Raw genomic sequence first — 13,566 nt, forward strand, 5'->3', positions numbered from 1 at the left:
ATGCACGGGAGAAATCTTGTACGCGATTGTGGGAAGAGGAGATAAGGGAGGAGCAGAGAAGGAGATCTTGTGAGGATCTGAGGTTGCGTGCAGGTAGGTACCGGGAGACTAGGTCACAGATGTAGGGAGGAGACAGTTTGTGCATGGCTTTGTATGTCATGGTTAGTGTTTTGAACTGGAGTCGTTGGGTGATGGGAAGCCAGTGAAGGGATTGGCAGAGTGGCGAGGCTGGGGAGTAGCGAGGGGAGAGGTGGATTAAGCGGGCCGCAGAGTTTAGGATAGATTGCAGGGGTGCAAGAGTGTTGGAAGGGAGGCCAGAGAGCAGGAGGTTGCAGTAGTCGAGGCGGGAGATGATGAGGGCATGCACTAATGTTTTTGCTGATTCTTGGTTAAGGAAAGCACGGATACGGGAGATGTTTTTGAGTTGTAATCGGCATGAGGTGAAGAGGGCTTGGATGTGTGGCTTGAAGGATAGAGCAGAGTCGAGGGTCACTCCAAGGCAACGAGCTTGTGAGACTGGGGAGAGTGAGCAACCATCGAGTTTGATGGAAAGGCTTGTTGGAGGAGATGAGTGAGGAGGAGGAAAGACAATGAATTCTGTTGTGTCCATGTTAAGTTTTAGGAATCGCACAGAGAAGAAGGATGAAATAGCAGACAGACATTGTGGGATTCTGGTTAGTAGAGAGGTAATGTCAGGTCCAGAGAGGTAGATCTGTGTGTCATCGGCATAGAGATGATACTGGAAGCCGTAGGACTCAATGAGCTGTCCCAGGCTGAAGGTGTAGATGGAGAACAGCAGGGGTCCAAGAACTGAGCCTTGGGGAACACCGACAGATAGGGGGCGAGATGAGGAAGTGGTGTGAGAATGGGAGACGCTGAAAGTTCGGTCGGTTAGGTATGAGGATATCCAAGATAGGGCCAAGTCTGTGATGCCCAGAGATGAGAGAATCTGTAGTAGGAGGGAATGGTCTACTGTGTCGAATGCAGAGGACAGGTCCAGGAGGAGGAGGACAGAGTAGTGTCGCTTGGCTTTGGCCAATTTAATCTATACACACAAGAGAAATAATTCCTCTTACGAGCAGCATTTGAAGGAAAAACTGGAATAGCATTATTTTGAAAAACATATTCTTAAAATCGTAGGTTTTATACTATGTATGATAGATCCCAACATTTTTACACTACACCGCTGTTAAAATAAGTGTGGGCACAAACGCACATTGCTTCAGTGGAAAATTGCATATCATAACTTTGCGTTAAAGGGTTAAAATATCCCTAGAAACAGATTCTTACAAGAGACGTGAATGTGGCGCCCCTGAGGCTTCAGTCGCCACAGGGTATTGCGCCTCACTTATGGTGCGATACTCATCCTGGGTCCAGAGGAGGTCGGTACCGGTTCCACAACACACAACCTCATACACATAGTCAGGTTGCCCTCCCCTTTGGGGACCAGGCTAGGGTTAGGTTTTAAGGTAGTCACCAAACATGGGGGGCTGCCACCCACTAGTGACAGGGAACCAAGGGAGGAGCGGCCACCAGGTGGAGTTAGGAGCCGACACATCAGAAAGAGTTCTCTAGTAGGGGAGGAAAGGAGTTGACGGGTTTTTCGGTAGCTCCCGTGAGACAAAGGAGACAATATGGTCGCCGAGGGGAGAGCTTCATTGCTCCCTCAGAACTGGCGCAGAGCAGGGTGCAGAGCCCTATGGTGGAACAGACTTTAAGTGTATCACCAGAATCTGTAGGACAGGGGGATTCTACGTGTCACGCTCCCCGGGTCCCCTGCCACGCTCTCCGGCTCTCCTGCCTCGCTCCCCGGCTCCCCTGCCACGCTCCCCGGCTTCCCTGCCTCGCTCCCCGGCTCCTCTGCTAGGCGTCCCCCGCTCCACAGCCTCCAGGCCCCATCACCTGCGGTCCCCAGGCGGCCCGGTCCCCGCTCCCGGCGCCCGTCGGCAGCTCTGCTCCAGCCCGGCTCTCCTGCCTCCTGTTCACCGCTCCCTGCCCTGACTTCTGGCACCCGGGCCTCGCGCATGCGCATTAGGGCGCGCGCGCGGTCATTGACCCTCTCTTAAAGGGCCAGTGTCCTCCAACAGGATATTGAAGGATCAGGTACTGGGTATATAGGGGGATCCTTTCCAAGTGGGCGGGGCCTGTTCTTCGTGTTTTCTAAGCTAGGAGTCAGGTCTCCTTGTGTCTTGTGATATACTCACCTATCTCTCTCGTAGAGCCGCTCCTGCCTCACCAACCGGTCCTGACGATACCCGAACCCCGAACGGTGACGGCCTGCCATCCCGTCAGTTCCTACCATCTCCGATTCCTGTGGTGACCCGCCTTCTCGCTCCATTGGTTCCGGACTCTGCCTGACGTCATCTCGGCCTCCAAACCTCAGCTCCGTCACCCGGACTACCATCAGAGACCCCGTGGTCCCAGGGACTCCTTCACTCCAATCCTCTGAACGGACTGTCCTGCTAGTGCTCCGGCTACCGGGCACCTTGCCCTCGGTGAGGTGTTCAGCCCAGTGGATCCACCTCCTGGGTATGCCCGTCCACCTGGCCCTAACAGTAAGAACAGGCCATGGATCCCGCCGAAGCACTAGCGGCCCAGCTGGGCACCCTGCAGCAGAAACTCGTACGACAGCGCGAGACCCAGACCCGCATGCTGGCCTTCATGTCCTCTGTGGATACCCGCCTGCACACGCTGCAAGCATCTGCCACGTCCATGGCGTCTCAGGTTGCTACTGCACAGTCCACGGCCACGGTTCCTATGGCGGCTACCTCGGAAGCTTCTAAACTACGCTTGGCCTCTCCACCCCGATATGCCGGAGATCCCAAGACCTGCAGAGGATTCCTAAACCAGTGCTCCCTCCATTTCAAGCTGCTTCCGCACTTGTTTGCCTCCGACCAAGCCAAGGTGGCGTTTGTGATGTCCCATCTAGAGGGTGAGGCACTGGCCTGGATGAACCCCTTGTGGGAAAAGGAGGACCCTGTGACCACTAACATCCAGGACTTCCTGCAGGCATTTAGAAACACCTTTGACGAACCTGGACGTGCCGCTGCATCCGCCTCATCACTCCTCAGGCTACGTCAGGGGACTATGACGGTAGGGCAGTATGCCATCCGCTTCCGCACTTTGGCCTCAGAATTGGGATGGAACAATGAAGCCCTCACCGCCGCCTTCTGGGAAGGACTCTCCAGCCGTATTAAGGACGAGCTGGCAGGCCGCGATGTTCCTTCCACCCTGGATGCCCTGATCGCACTAGCCACCCGCGTGGACCTCAGATTCCAGGAACGATCCAAAGAGGTGTCCCGTGAGAGACGTCCGATACGGCATTCCTCTCCTCCGCAGAAGCCCGCCGTACTTCAGTCAGCGTCGTCTGGTGTCTCTGTCCACGAGCCCATGCAGATTGACCGTTTGCGGCAGTCCGAACAACGCCGAGCAGAACGGCTCGCCAAGGGCCTCTGCTTCTACTGCGGAGAGGGCACACACCTTCTACGCTCCTGTCCAGAGAGGCCGGGAAACTCCAAAGCCTAGGGTTGGTAGGAGAGGCCACCCTAGGTGGAACATCGCTCTCTACGTCCTCCCACACATGTCCCATCAAATCCTGCTGGGACTCCCCTGGTTGCGAACACACGAACCGTCAGTCAGCTGGTGTACTGGTGAAATCACCCGATGGGGCTCCTCTTGCCACGAGAACTGTCTGAAGACTATACAGCCCATCCGACGACCTCCGGTTCCGGAGTCCCTACCGGGACTGCCCTCGGCCTATTGGTCCTTCGCGGACGTCTTTGATAAAAAGGAGTCAGAGGTACTTCCGCCACATCGTCCTTATGACTGTGCCATCGACCTACTCCCGGGAACTACACCACCTCGAGGACGGATATATCCGCTGTCTCCTGCTGAAACAAGGGCCATGTCTGTCTACATCACGGAGAACCTGGCAAGGGGATTCATTCGGAGATCCTCCTCTCCTGCGGGAGCAGGCTTCTTCTTCGTTAAGAAGAAAGAGGGCGACCTACGCCCATGCATTGACTACCGGGGATTGAACTAGATCACCGTGAAAAATAAATACCCCCTGCCGCTCATCCCCGAATTGTTTGATCGGCTTAGAGGAGCTCGTGTGTTTACCAAGTTGGATCTTCGGGGTGCCTATAACCTGGTCCGCATCCGCTCTGGGGACGAATGGAAGACCGCATTCAATACTCGCGATGGGCACTATGAATACTGTGTGATGCCCTTCGGCCTCTGTAACGCACCAGCAGTGTTTCAGGAATTGGTGAACGACGTGTTCCGGGACCTTCTCTACGTCTGTGTGGTGGTGTATCTGGATGATATCCTGGTCTTCTCTCCGGACCTCCAGACCCACAGAGAGAACGTGCAGCTGGTACTACAAAGACTGAGAGAGAATCGTCTGTACGCCAAGTACGAGAAGTGTGTCTTCGAGCAGTCTTCTCTTCCCTTCCTGGGTTACGTAATCTCCGATACCGGTCTGCAGATGGACCCGGAGAAGGTCTCTTCCATTCTCAACTGGCCCCCTCCTTCCGGACTGAAGGCAATCCAACGCTTTCTGGGATTCGCAAACTATTACCGTCAGTTCATCCCTCACTTCTCTGCTCTGACTGCACCTCTCTCCGCCTTGACCAAGAAGGGGGCTAATCCAAAGGACTGGTCACCTGCGGCCGACGCCGCGTTTGGCTCCCTGAAACAGGCATTTGCTTCTTCCCCTGTGCTCCACCGTCCTGAGTTAAACCGACAGTTCACCTTGGAGGTGGATGCCTCCTCCTCGGGAGCCGGAGCAGTGCTCATGCAGAAGTCCTCCTCCGGGAAGATGGTTACTTGCGGTTTCTTCTCCAAGAGCTTCTCAGCGCCTGAACGCAACTACACCATCGGTGACCGAGAGCTATTGGCAGTCAAACTGGCTCTGGAGGAATGGCGCTACCTTCTGGAGGGAGCAGTGTACCCCGTGATCATTTACACGGACCACAAGAACCTGGAATACCTGTGGTCCGCTCAGCGACTGAACCCACGGCAAGCCAGGTGGTCCTTGTTCTTTGCCAGGTTCGATTTTCAGCTCCATTTTCGACCCGCGGACAAGAATGTACGAGCAGATGCCTTGTCCAGGTCATTCATGCCCATGGAGCAGGAGGAGGAGACATCCCAGCCCATCATCTGCCCAAGTAAGATCATTCCGGTGGCTCCTGTCACCCTGGCCCAGATACCGCCCGGGAAGACCTATGTCTCTGAGACTGACAGGCAAAAAGTGTTGCACTGGGGCCATGCCTCGAAAATAGCCGGCCATGCTGGTCAGAAGAAAACATGGAGTACAATTGTACGTCACTACTGGTGGCCATCCCTTCGCACGGATGTTGCTTCTTTTGTCTCAGCCTGCTCTTCTTGTGCCAGGAACAAGACGCCCAAACACCTGCCATATGGTCGTCTTCTGCCTCTGCCTATACCCTCCGTTCCGTGGCAACACATTGCAATGGACTTTATTACGGACTTGCCCCTGTCCTCCGGACACACGGTCATATGGGTCGTGGTGGATCGGTTCTCCAAAATGGCTCATTTCGTCCCTATGGCTGGACTGCCCTCTGCCCAGGAACTCGCTGACGCCTACATACAGCACATCTTCCGGTTGCATGGCTTTCCCTCACACATTGTGTCCGACAGAGGAACTCAGTTTACCTCCCGCTTCTGGAGGGCTCTCTGCAAACATCTGGGAGTGACTCTGGACTTTTCTTCAGCCTACCATCCTCAGTCGAATGGCCAAGTGGAACGAGTCAATCAGATCTTGACCTCCTTCTTACGTCACTACGTTAACGCCCATCACGACGACTGGCCCACGCTTCTTCCTTAGGCTGAATTCTCCCATAACCACCACGTCAGTGAGTCCTCCTCCAGCTCTCCCTTCCATGTCGTTTACGGACTTCAGCCTTCCGTTCCATTACCAGTATCTTCTTCCTCGGATGTCCCTGCTGCTGATACCGTAGTCCGTGACTTTTCAACGATTTGGGACTCTGTCAAGACGTCCCTTGGACGTGCTTCCCTGCGGATGAAGAGACACGCAGACAAAAGGCGTCTGGATCCTCCATGTTTCTCTCCAGGAGATCTGGTCTGGCTTGCTTCCAAATATGTCCGATTGAAGCTACCATCATACAAGTTGGGTCCTCGCTACATCGGGCCGTTTAAAGTCCTCAGCAAAATAAATGAGGTCTCCTACAAGCTGCAGCTCCCGGCCACGATGAGAATACCCAACTCCTTCCACGTCTCCCTGCTCAAGCCGGTTGTCCTTGGTCCCTTCTCTGCTGCTGCCAGTTCTGCTCCGCCTCCTATTGCTGATGATGACATCTATGCGGTAAGGGATATCGTGGCCATGAAAACCGTACGGGGCCGACAGTTCTTCCTGGTGGACTGGGTAGGGTATGGTCCTGAGGATAGGTCCTGGGAACCCCGGGAGAATGTGGGTACTCCTCTGATACGTGCCTTCCTGTCCCGGTTGTGGGGAGGGGGGCGTGGGGGAGGGGGTACTATCACGCTCCCCGGCTTCCCTGCCTCGCTCTCCGGCTCTCCTGCCTCGCTCCCCGGCTCCCCTGCCATGCTCCCCGGCTTCCCTGCCTCGCTCCCCGGCTCCTCTGCCAGGCGTCCCCCGCTCCACAGCCTCCAGGCCCCATCACCTGCAGTCCCCAGGCGGCCCGGTCCCCGCTCCCGGCGCCCGTCGGCAGCTCTGCTCCAGCCCGGCTCTCCTGCCTCCTGTTCACCGCTCCCTGCCCTGGCTTCTGGCACCCGGGCCTCGCGCATGCGCATTAGGGCGCGCGCGCGGTCATTGACCCTCTCTTAAAGGGCCAGTGTCCTCCAACAGGATATTGAAGGATCAGGTACTGGTTATATAGGGGGATCCTTTCCAAGTGGGCGGGGCCTGTTCTTCATGTTTTCTAAGCTAGGAGTCAGGTCTCCTTGTGTTTTGTGATATACTCACCTATCTCTCTCGTAGAGCCGCTTCTGCCTCGCCAACCGGTCCTGACGATACCCGAACCCCGAACGGTGACGGCCTGCCATCCCGTCAGTTCCTACCATCTCCGATTCCTGTGGTGACCCGCCTTCTCGCTCCATTTGTTCCGGACTCTGCCTGACGTCATCTCGGCCTCCGAACCTGAGCTCCGTCACCCGGACTACCATCAGAGACCCCATGGTCCCAGGGACTCCTTCACTCCACTCCTCTGAACGGACTGTCCTGCTAGTGCTCCGGCTACCGGGCACCTTGCCCTCGGTGAGGTGTTCAGCCCAGTGGATCCACCTCCTGGGTCTGCCCGTCCACCTGGCCCTAACACTACGTCCCTCTGACCGCCACCAGTTCACGGAGCACAGTGGCATATAGGGTCCGGGGTTGTGAAAAAAAAGTCTGACCCCACCGTGGACCCGCGTCACATGAACACGGGACGGGAGCTAAAAACTATAAGGTCCGGGATCCCCAAGTAGCTTCAGGCCACAGGGATTCATCTGTAAAAGCGCGAGAAGGGCCCACGGACGTCCGGACTGTTACTGACCTCCAAAGGATCCGGGATCGGTTGGGACCCATCATGGTAGAGACAGCACTGGAACCGTGAGTAAAAACACCTGGAACCGCAGCAACTGACTCAGCCTCTTATTGCCATTGCCATCTCCCCGCGCTTCGGCGCCAGCGGCCATTACGGTCCCCTTATCATCCTCCCCGGGGCCCGCTCCACCTGTGGGGAGCAGAAACATCCTTGCTGTGACACCATCAGCCCCGGAGGACAGCGACCGCAGCGGCGGCTAATCCCTGGCCACGTACCACAAGTGGCATCACGAGACAACCATCCTCCATTCATCTCCTTTTATTGTACACCTCGGGGCCAAGAAGCTGAGCCGGGCTACCCGTGAAATCCCCCTGACCTGACATCATCGGCTCGGCGACGAGTAAAGTTAACCCCTTGCCCCATGGGTGCTAGATGAACATTTCTCTTGTTTTGCTGTTCCTCCTCATTGTCCTCCAGGCTACTCAGTTGGTATACAAATATAAATGACCGACCATCACAGCAAATAGGTGTGAACAGGTGCAAGCTGAAAATTCACTACTCAGTTGGTATAGCATGTTTGTAGTTTCTATGTGGGGCGTACAGCCTTTTTAAGGTGTGTTATATAAACAAGGTTATTCTGCGCTTATTATATGTTAGGTGTGGGGTCATGAGTGAACATGAAGAGGTCAGTGAGTGGCTTGCAGTGTGGTTGGAGTGATTGGCAGAGCCGAAAGGGTGCTTTACTCGTTGCGACATCGCAAGCGATTGCTAGCTATGTTGCGACCGATAGCACCCACCCCCGTCGGTTGCACGATATGTGATGATCGCTGCCGTAGCGAACATTATCGCTACGGTAGCGTTACATGCACATACCTGGTCAGCGACGTTGCTGTGACGGCCGAACAATCCCTCCTTCAAGGGGGAGGTGCGTTCGGCGTCATAGCGACGTCACTGCAGCGTCACTTAGTGGCCGGCCAATGAAAGCAGAGGAGCGGAGATGAGCGGGAAGTAACATCTCGCCCACCTCCTTCCTTCCGCATTGCCGGTGGACGCAGGTAAGGAGATTTTCGTCGTTCCTGCGGTGTCACACATAGCGATGTGTGCTGCCACAGGAACGACAAACAACATCGTACCTGTCGCAGCAGCGATATTAAGGAAATGAGCGACGTGTCAACGAGCAACGTTTTTTCACGTTTTTGTGCTCTTTGATCGTCGCTCATTGGTGTTACACGCTGCGATGTCGGTTACGGCGCCGGATGTGCGTCACTACCGACGTGACCCCGACGATATATCGTTACCGATATCACAGCGTGTAAAGCCCCCTTTAGTGTGCATTGAAAGATGTGTGGGCAAAGGGTCAAGAGAGGTGTGAAGTATCCATCTCTTGTTTCGTGTACATAGTGTACCTATGCAAGACTGGACCTCATCTTTGCAGTAAACTATTTCTTGATCTGTCTGCAGTGGGTTTCTGTCCACAACTCCCTGTACGGAGAGAGCACCCATAGGAGCCAACCTGTATTGTGGTTGGGCCACAATTCACTTCAATTATTTCTATATAAAAATTGGCCAATTTTTACACAATCACAAATGGCATAATGCGTTCAATTACTAAGAAACAAAAGCTAATTTTCATCACCAGGACCTTGTCTAATAAAGTCTCTTAAGGCTACACAAGAAAACTTTGGTTGAAAAACCAGAATCCATCTGTGACCTTGAAAGCTCTATTGAGTCAAGTAACTAGAATTGGAAATTGTGGGAAATAAAATTGTTTTCTTATAGACAAATTAAAGTGTGATACAGAGTTTCTGCATGCTTCAAATAACACTGCACACACTTCTACGCTATGGACGACACCAGGGATCCTCCCCAACCCTCTTGTGGAACACCACCTAAATATTTTAGGTGGTATAGAACCATGCTGAATATTGAGAGGAAAAATTCTATTAAAGTGGATCAAGTCATTAAATTTCACAATACAAACTGAATATATTATTATATAGATAAATCTCTTAGACCTGATGGGGGCGGTGTACTTTCTTTGAAAATCAATGCTACCATGACTGCAAAATTTTCTCATTAAAATGAGCATATTGTTATCACACATGAAAACATTCGCAAAGGATTATACAGCCTTCTGACATGGATTTTAGACGTGTAGGAATATCATCATCAGTACTAAGAGATCTATGAAATAATGTGTTCAGTTTTCTATTTGAAATCTCGTGGCTAGTGATGGGCGAACCCCCCTGATATTCGCGTTCGGGAGCCTCGCCGGAATGTTTTGTAAAGATCAAGTTCGGGTTCTGAGATACCACATCGTTATCACCCGGAACGGCCTGACGCTCTCTGAACAGGAGTGCCTCAGCTGCGTGGAAATACATGCAGCCGACCGCTCCTGTCAGGAGAGTGTGTGGCTGTACCGGGTGATAACGATGCAACACTCACACAATGACAGTCAAAGTTCAGTTAACAGAACCTTCGATGACGTCATAGCCATGTGAACAGTCTGTAAGGCAATGTGTCTGTACAACACCAGACTGGTCACATGGCTATGACATCATGGAAGGTCTTTTAATTAGTTTTGATTACTGGGGCACAGCAATGATCGGATGCGGAAGCAGAAGCAGAGTCTGCAGGACGCGTCGCGGTACCTGTAAGTATAATGACAATGTTTTTTAATAATGTGCTTTTTTTTTTACAGCCCCTAGACCCGAACTGGACCTGAACTGTAACACGAGCTTCCCAGGAAAGATGCTGTTCGGGAACGTGTACACGTTCACTATGTGTTTGGTACAGATCCCGAACTTTACAGTTTGGGTTCGCCCATCACTACTCATGGCAGATTTAGTTTAAACATTTTATGGTCCATGACTGATATAAACAGTACATCATGGAGCATGTCAGGGACTTTGTAGTGGGCTCTTTGATTTCTTCACAAAGAGAGATGTCAGCTATAATACATAGCCGGCATCTGCCTCTGACAGTAGCGATAGGCGCAGACGCTGATCGCTGCTTTTCAACTCTCACATGGAGCTTTCAATCACTCACAGCTGTATTTAAGAGCTGCTATGATCCTGTCCAGGCATCAGTTTGGGCACCTATTGCCCTTCACTACAAAGCGATAGCGAAAAAACGACTGCTGAACACTTCTAAGCCTGTCACGTGATGTCTTCTGTGATCTGCAGCCTGTGTCTGGATGTCACAGGAGGCAAGGATTTCTACTAAATATATAAATATATATATATATATATATATATATATATATATATATATACTGCAAAAGTGCAAGAGATCAAATAATCACAGGCTAAAGTCTTAAACCTGCTTTACACGCTACAATATATCTTACAATGTGTCGGCGGGGTCACGTCGTAAGTGACGCACATCCGGCATTGTAAGTTACATTGCGGTGTGTGACAGGTACGTGCGATTGCGATTGAACGTTCATCGCATACACATCGTACCTTTCTCTAGAATTGCATGTCAGATTGTTCATCATACCCGGGGTAGCACACATTGCAGTGTATGACACCCCGGGAACGATGAACAGATCTTACCTAGGTCCTGCGGCTCCCGGTCCACAATGCGGAAGGAAGGAGGTGGGCGGGATATTTACGTCCCGCTCAGCTCCACCCTTCCGCTTCTATTGGCTGCCTGCCGCGTGACGTCGATGTGATGCCGAACGTCCCTCCCACTCCAGGAAGTGGACGTTTGCCGCCCACATCGAGGTCGTATGGAAGGTAACAAACAAATTGAACGTGCCACACATACGATGGGGGCGTTGCAAATCGCATACGATATTGTATGCAAAATTGCAACGTGTAAAGCAGGCTTTACATACAGATGGATGAAATCCAAGATAGTAAATCTGAAAACGTGGTTTGCCAGAGCAGTTTATGTACTGATGCTAAGGAGAAGGAGAAATTGTACTTGACAGTAAAATTCTGAATATAAAACGTGTTCTCGAGTAGACGTTTGTGTCATTTTGTATCAATTCCAATGATATAAATGTCTATGATAAATTCTTAGTATCACTATCAGATATAGAGATATACAAGAAGTTTAATATATGTAAGTCGATAGAACAGCTCATTTCATTATGCTGGATTACTAATGCTTAGTAATAATTATAATAAATAAATAAATCTTTATTTTTTATATAGCGCTAACATATTCCACAGCGCTTTACTATAATAATTACTAAGCATTAATATAGTAATTACTAATTAATATAGTAATTATTACTTATCTTTATATTAGACCCCCCCCCTTAACCCTTTCACAATCCAACAATTTTCCATTTTCAGATTTTCCTCCTTTTCTTCTGAGAGTCATAACTTTTTTAGCCATATCAGGGCTTGTTTTTGCAGGTCGAGTTGTACTTTTGAATGACACCATTCATTCTGCCCCAGATTGTACTGGAAAATGGGGAAAAAAACTCCAAGTGTAGTGAAATTGCAAAAAAAAGTGACACGTCGAGGTGCCGGGTGGTGTGTCTGTGCGGGGTCTGAGCTGGTACCCGGGTAGGTTATTTTACCGTCCACGTTGTCCTCGGTTACCTGGTTCCTCTATGTGCAGCAGTTCACGGGCATATAGAGGTCTTTGTATTGAGCACTGTTTGACAATATGTTATACAATCTGTAGGTTCAGGACTTCATCGGTGCGTTTGTGACGCCCTGGGCAAGCCAGGGGTCACAGGTCACAACACCACACGCACCCCACATTCCCTGCAGGTACACCGAAGTCAAAACTAAAATCCTTGTTGCCTTCCTCCAGGGGCTGGTGTCCACACCAGGGGGTGGGCCAGGCGGTGGGCTCCGCCCACCGAGGAGTTCACAGTTCTTAAGGCGGGAAAACCAGGCAGATGAGAGTTAAGCTAGGGAAGTGAAGGAGTAAACAGTGAAGTAGAAGGAGGAAAAGTAGAGAAAGAGAAAAGTGACAGCAAGAAGCCTGAAGTTAGTCCGGGTGTGTGCCCCGGACTGAGACAGCTAGGTTGGCAGACGGCGGTGACCGTCTGCAGGAGAGATTGCTCGGAGGTTGCCGAAAGGACCGCGGACGGGTGGTGACCCAGCGTAGCGGAGCGGTATACAAAGAACAGTAGGCACCAGGGCAGGGGCCTTTCGGATCCCGGCAAGGCTAGGAGTCGCCATAATTTGCCAAATCCGTCAGTGAAGGGGACGTCTGTCTCCCAACAACCAAGTCCCGTTTGAAGGCAACAGTCCGACCGTTAAGGGGAGACACCGCCACCGCCAAGGTACCAGTTTCCCAGGGCCAGCGCCTGCGGGCAAGAGTGGAGCTCCTTCGGCTCATATCCAGGTCGGGGAGCGGGTTACCGGTGGGAATCCATCGCTACCAAAAGATTACACATAGGTGCAGGAAAGAGACCGTCACCGTCAACTGCAGGGAACATCAGCACCGTAACCGTCTGAGGGACCCGTCCAACCAGCCGTTTGTTTACCGAGAACTGTGTCGTGTTTACTGGCTGAGTGAGTACCTCCGTGCCGTGCGGCACAGCGCTGCCCCTGCGCCCCTGCACCTCTACAGGCCCCATACCCGCCTGTCCACCATCCAACCCCCTCACTGGGCCCCGGGATCACCAAACCCCCTACCCACGGAGGGGCAAATCAACAACTGGCTGCTCCATACCATCACTCCCGGGCTCCCCAGGCAGAGCAGCGGTGGTGTCCACTCAATCACCACAACCGTGGGTGGCGTCACGGACAATAAACAATCCCAACTACCAAACCCCTTTCACTCATGGGCGAGGAGCGCCGCTCAAGTCCCCGGGATCCGGCCCATCGCTTGAGCCACCGAGCAGCGGCAGGCCGCAGCCGCAGCGGCAGCCGGACCCGAGCAGTGGGAGAGCGCAGCGTCCCCTCCTCCGCCCGCGACAACTTGGCGTCACGAACAGGATCTTACCACTCTGCCGTTGGGTAGAGGTGCGCATTGTGACCGCCGGAGGTGTACGGCCGGAAAATTTCAGAAGCCGCCATCTTTGGCGCGAAGAGTTCCCGCTCGAGCGTCTTCTCGAGTAGCAGAG

The 13,566-nt window shown here is 52.6% G+C and overlaps 1 protein-coding gene across 5 annotated transcripts in view; it reads right to left on the reverse strand.

Moving 5' to 3' along the window:
• Positions 1-13,566, reverse strand: part of STAT6 (signal transducer and activator of transcription 6) — a 311,161-nt gene that overhangs the window by 108,135 nt on the left and 189,460 nt on the right. The window lies entirely within an intron of this gene.

Source organism: Anomaloglossus baeobatrachus, chromosome 2, assembly GCF_048569485.1.
Source record: "Anomaloglossus baeobatrachus isolate aAnoBae1 chromosome 2, aAnoBae1.hap1, whole genome shotgun sequence".
Classification (NCBI taxonomy): Eukaryota; Metazoa; Chordata; class Amphibia; order Anura; family Aromobatidae; genus Anomaloglossus; species Anomaloglossus baeobatrachus.